Genomic DNA, 6,041 nt, shown 5'->3' on the forward strand with positions numbered 1-6,041 from the left:
TTTTTTTTAAATAAAAAAAATAAGATAAATATAGATAAAGTAGAATTATAATAGAATAGAAAGTGTTAGAGTTAGAGGGTCAAATAAAGGTGGAACAGATGTGTTTTTAGTCGTTTCTTGAAGATGGTTAAGGACTCAGCTGCTCGGATTGATTTGGGCAGGTCATTCCACCAGGAGGGAACAGTTAATGAAAAAGTCTGTGAAAGTGATTTTGTGCCTCTTTTAGATGGCACAATAATACGCCGTTCACTAGCAGAACGTAAGCTTCTAGAGGGCACATAACTCTGAAGTAATGAATTTAGGTAAATGGGTGCAGAGCCAGTGGTGGTTTTGTAGGCAAACATTAATGCCTTGAATTTAATGCGAGCAGCTACTGGTAGCCAGTGCAAATTGATGAACAGAGGTGTGACATGTGTTCTTTTCGGCTCATTAAAGATTAATCTTGCAGCGGCATTTTGGATTAATTGTAGAGGTTTGATAGAAGTGGCTGGAAGACCTGCCAAGAGAGCATTGCAATAGTCCAGCCTGGATAGAACAAGAGCTTGAACAAGGAGTTGTGTTGCATGTTCTGAAAGAAAGGGCCTGATCTTCCTAATGTTGTATAAAGCAAATCTTCAGGACCGGGCAGTTTTAGCAATGTGGTCTGAGAAATTCAGCTTATCATCAATCACAACTCCAAGGTTTCTAGCTGTTTTTGAAGGAGTTATGGTTGATGAGCCTAACTGGATGGTGAAATTTTGATAAAGTGATGGGTTTGTTGAAACCACAAGCAGTTCTGTCTTAGCCAGGTTGAGTTGAAGGTGATGGTCCGTCATCCAACAAGAAATGTCTGTTAGACATGCTGAGATGCGAGCAGCTATCGTCGGATCATCAGGATGGAATGAGAGGTAGAGTTGAGTGTCATCAGCATAGCAGTGATGTGAAAAGCCATGTTTCTGAATGACAGAACCTAGTGATGCCATGTAGATAGAGAAGAGAAGTGGTCCAAGAACTGAGCCCTGAGGCACTCCAGTAGCTAGATGTTGCCACTTGGACACCTCCCCTCTCTAAGATACCTTGAAGGACCTATCTGAGAGGCAAGACTCAAACCACTGACGTGCGTTTCCTGAGATGCCATTTTCCAATAGGGTTGACAGAAGAATCTGGTGGTTCACCGTATCAAAAGCAGCAGACAGATACAGCAAGATAAGTATAGAAGATTTGGAGGCCGCTCTTGCCAGTCTTAGGACTTCAACAACTGAGAGCAAGCCAGTCTTGGTCGAATGTCCACTTCTGAAGCCAGATTGGTTGCCATCCAGGAGGTTGTTCTGTGTGAGAAAGGCAGAGACTTGGTTGAACACAACTCGTTCAAGTGTTTTTGCAATGAAAGGTAGAAGGGAAACCGGTCTGTAGTTCTCCAAGTAGTTCACTAGCTGTCAACATTACATAAGCACCTTTAAGTATGCAATGTAATGAGATCATGTGACAAATGTAACATACACTCAGGAAAAAAAAGGTACAAAAGCTGTCACTGGGGCAGTACCTTTGAACCCTATTTACTTCTAAAGGTACATATTACAACCGTTTAAGGGAACCGTACCAGACAGCTTTTGTACCTTTGTTTTTTCCTCAGAGTGTAGTGTTAATTTACAATTATTGGTCATTTTTCCCCAGTGATTTCAATGGCAAAAAATGGCCCGATGTACCTGAATTCACCTTACTACTTTTGAAAATGTTTGTTGCATATGGTTTCACATATTACGTGAAAAATAGTATGCAGTATGCACTAAGTGTGCTTGTTTACATTCTTAACCAGATGATTTTACACTTTGTTCTAGTTAGAATCCAGTAATGCTACTTTTTAACCTAATTCAACCCCCTACCACAGCTGGCCTCATCGCTGCCGTCCTCCATCACAGACAAAGGATTCTGGAATGCAGCGGTTTTTATCGCAGCGATGACCGCAGCCCTCCTCTGGCTTGAAACAGTCGACTTCATCCGAGCGATCCTGACACTGAGTCACACCATCACACAACTGCCGTCGCTCGATGCACTTCTTACCATGTGCACACTGAAACTGACCTGAGAACAGATGGAAATACAATGCTTTTATATTTTGCAAATTTTAAATAATAATAACAAATAATAATAATAATTAATTAGGCAGCCTAATAAATTGTTTTTTATCTGGGTAATATGCACCATTGCACAAATGGCATGTTAACATTTGCTATGATTAGCTACACCTGACTGAGTTTACAAGTCATTCTTAGGAGGGAGTGATCCTTTTTCAAACTTCTGGTTTTCAGATTCTGTTTTTTTTTTAATTTTCTGACATGTTGGTGTTGTATCTTTCACTTGGATGTTATAAGTTGCTCGGAGTAAATACAGCAGATAAAACAAAACATGTGTCCATCTTCATTTCAGGCTGCAAAGCAACAAAACGTGATTATTTTAAAGGGGGGTGATTCTTTTCTATACGAACTGTATATATTCATCATCGATCCAATTTGTTTCTATCTATAGCCTATTTTAACCATGTTCATATTTATTAACAGGATACATTAAATTGTATTCAACATGATCAGATTATCTTGATTCTAAGCCATTTGAATCAATGCATTTTGGAAAATCTGAGTAAGCAAAATAGATGCAAATATTAAATAAATTATGCCTTTTTTGAGTGCAGAAATCTTGCATGTTTAATTTATGTATAACTGACAAATATGCATCACATTAAGTTTAGTAGTTTAAAACTTAATAGTTCTTTGTTAAAAATATTTTGTTAAAAAGGTGTAAAAAGATGGAAATTTCATATGCAATTCAAATAAATACATCTTATATAAATGTGTATTCTAGGCCCCTTGGAAATCAATTTGAGGACCAAAAACTGTTCCCTAACAAAAATGTTTATTGAAATGTATAAAAACATACCTATGCTGCAGACAGCGGCACATTCATCTTCATCAGAGCCGTCAGGACAGTCGTTCTCACCGTCACACACATGACTGTACAGCACACACTCTGATCCGTCCTTACAGGGTTTGAAGCCCAGTCTGCAGTGCAGGGGAACACGATCAGAAGCCACTGCAGCCTGCACACATTCAGCTAGAGCACAAACAAGTCAAAGCAAGTGAATCTCATGCACGCCACCTCAACATAGATTCCAATTACTCGTTTTTAAATGAAATTTCTATTTAAACCAACATTAAAGGCATTCAGTACCACCAAGTATTATTCAAGTACAGTACAAGCACAATGTACACATAATTGTATTTTTTTTTTTTATAATAATAATAGGCTGCATGATCATTATGCAAATTGTTTTTAGGGTAAATTATGACCTGGATCTGTTTTTGACAGCTTTTGTGAGATTAACACAGGCAGCTTCAAATTTTTAACTACATTTTGTATTTTAATGTATATGCACATTCAGGCAATGCCTCTAAGAACATATAAGGTACTATTATATAGTTCTTAAATAAGTAAACGAAATCACTTTGCTGTTGCCAGTTTAAAAAATAGCGGAGGAATTACACCGAAGTTTAGTGTGAGACTTGTATCTGACCTCTCAGAAGCATAAAGATCCCTGAAGCGACATTCAGCAGCACAAATATCTGGACGAGATAAAATAGCGGAGGAATTACACCGAAGTTTAATGTGAGATTTGTATCTGACCTCTCAGAAGCATAAAGATCCCTGAAGCGACATTCAGCAGCACAAATAAACACATGACTGCGGGGAACAGCGGTCAAACCAGCTCAGCTCGAGATGTGGCGCTTTAATCGCACGAACAGCTGAGAACGATGCGGCTTAATTGATCAGATGACAGACAGCACACAGACCCATGAGCGATGTCAGATTTAATACGGAAAATACGTTTAATAGACTTAAAATGCTATGTAATTGAATTCATTTCTATAATTGAATTTATTTTTATTAGTGTTGGTCATAAAAAGTCTTAAGAATTACTACTACTACTACTAGGCTACTACTACTGCTACTCTAAAATAATGAATACACGTAAGTAATAATGGTAATTTACATATAATAAGTTATTAAATTCCATAATTTAATTAATATTAAAAACATTAGTAGGCTTCATAAAATTCATTCATTATTATAATAGCCTGTCAAATTCAATTATTTTATTATTTATAACTCTATCATATAGTTAGTTAATACCACTGATCTATATAATGTTCTCTGTTATAGATCAGTGGTTAATACTTATTTATAAAACTTAATTGGTAACACTTACAATAAGGTTCATTAGTTAACATTAGTTAGCATGAACAATACTTCAACAGCATTTATTATTTAATGTTAATTTCAACACTTACTAATGCATTATTAAAATCAAAAGTTGTGCTTTTTAACTTTAGTTAAAGCACTGAATTAACATGAACGAACAATGAACAACTGTATTTTCTTAACTAACATTAACAAAGATTAATAAATACTGTAATAAATGTATTGTTCATTGTTCGTTCGTGTTAGTTAATACATTAACTAATGGAACCATATTGTTACCAGGGTGTGTTAACAGTTAATTAATAAAAGTAAAACCAAATACTTTCATCATTTCCTGTTGTTACTTCAGCAGCGCTGCGATTTTGTAGTTGACATTCCCAGACACTAGAGGGCGATAAAGTGCTGCGCTCTCTTTTAAATTCAAAATCAAAAACTATCAATAGAGGGAAGAAACGCGTAACAATGTAGCATAAATGACTTTGAACTTTGAGCACGTCCTCAATAGCATTTCTCTCTTGACACTTTTTTGTAAATAATGTTAATGATGAACCGGAATATGGATCATTGTAGCACACTTATCGCTGTGGTGTCAGGTGTAACTGTGTTGTACGTCTTTCATTCAGTCTTTTACACTTCTCACATCTCATTTAAAACTCACAGTCTTTGACTCCCAGAGACATTTGCCAGGTTCAGTTTACCTCATGACCAGATACATTTATGAATCCCTCCGCAAAAAAACGGGGAACAATGAGGAAAAACAAAGGCACAAACGACGACGAGCTTGTTTTTACTTGGTTCAACTGCAGGTAAGTTAAAGAAACTTTAATTGAATGTACATGATTGATTTAAGTCTATGTTTACTAATTCAGTTAATGTTCATGCAATGTTATATATTTAAAAAACTATTATTTATATATTATATTTTATTTTTTAAACTAACTAAAATACAGTAAATTTATATTTTAATTGCCACATATTATATATTGTCATAATGTTAAAGATGGTAATGAATGTTAATTATAAAGAGTTTTCCAGTTCTTAATAAGTAAACAAGCCTGTAATTGTTGTGTAATCATCTGTAGGTATGATGCCTTGTCTTTGAGGAGGTTCTGCAGTGTTTCAGGTTATGGTTGGGATTCCTGACAGTGTTTTCAGAGACATACCCTTGTGCTACCCTGAGTTTCTCTTTACTAGACTGCTCACCATGATTGTGTGCTTAATCTAAGCCCTTTGGGTAAGATCTTGTGCCCTTTTCAATCCAAAAAACAAACCCTTGACCAAAAAATAAATAAAAATTAGAAAGGTATTTCAATCATAATTTGGAATGAGTCCTACTGGGATCAAACAGAAATAATATAAGAATCAAATAAGATCCTACTGCATTTATTTGTCCGAAAATGTGTTTTTCCAGTTAGAATTGACTGGGCAAGTGCTGAAAAGTGCTCCAAAATTGTGCTGCAAAATTCACATAAAAAGAAATCTCTCTCTTTCTATCTCTCTCTCTCTCTCTCTCTATATATATATATATATATATATATATATACAGAGCAAATCAATCAGTGTGCATAAGTCAGAGATAATGTACAGTCAGCTGGTCATTGTCAAAAAATAATTTGAGTGTCAGTCATTAACAGTCATTATTATGCATGAATTATTTGACTCCAGAATGCCTTAACTGACCAATTAGAATCATATGGTCCATAGAGCTTAGTAGTAATATTAAATACAGAATCCAGATCAAATATTACAAAGAAATGATACAAAAACTGTTTTTTTTAGTATCATTGAGAGAGTTTTGTTATAATATT

At 35.4% G+C, this 6,041-nt stretch overlaps 1 pseudogene; it reads right to left on the minus strand.

The window, feature by feature from the left end:
- LOC107723294 (low-density lipoprotein receptor-related protein 6-like) overlaps window positions 1-3,724 on the minus strand; it is a 16,634-nt pseudogene extending 12,910 nt beyond the window's left edge.
- Window positions 3,725-6,041: the final 2,317 nt, after the last annotated feature.

The sequence above is a fragment of the Sinocyclocheilus rhinocerous genome, unplaced genomic scaffold, assembly GCF_001515625.1.
Source record: "Sinocyclocheilus rhinocerous isolate Xijiao unplaced genomic scaffold, SAMN03320098_v1.1 scaffold665, whole genome shotgun sequence".
In the NCBI taxonomy this organism is placed as follows: Eukaryota; Metazoa; Chordata; class Actinopteri; order Cypriniformes; family Cyprinidae; genus Sinocyclocheilus; species Sinocyclocheilus rhinocerous.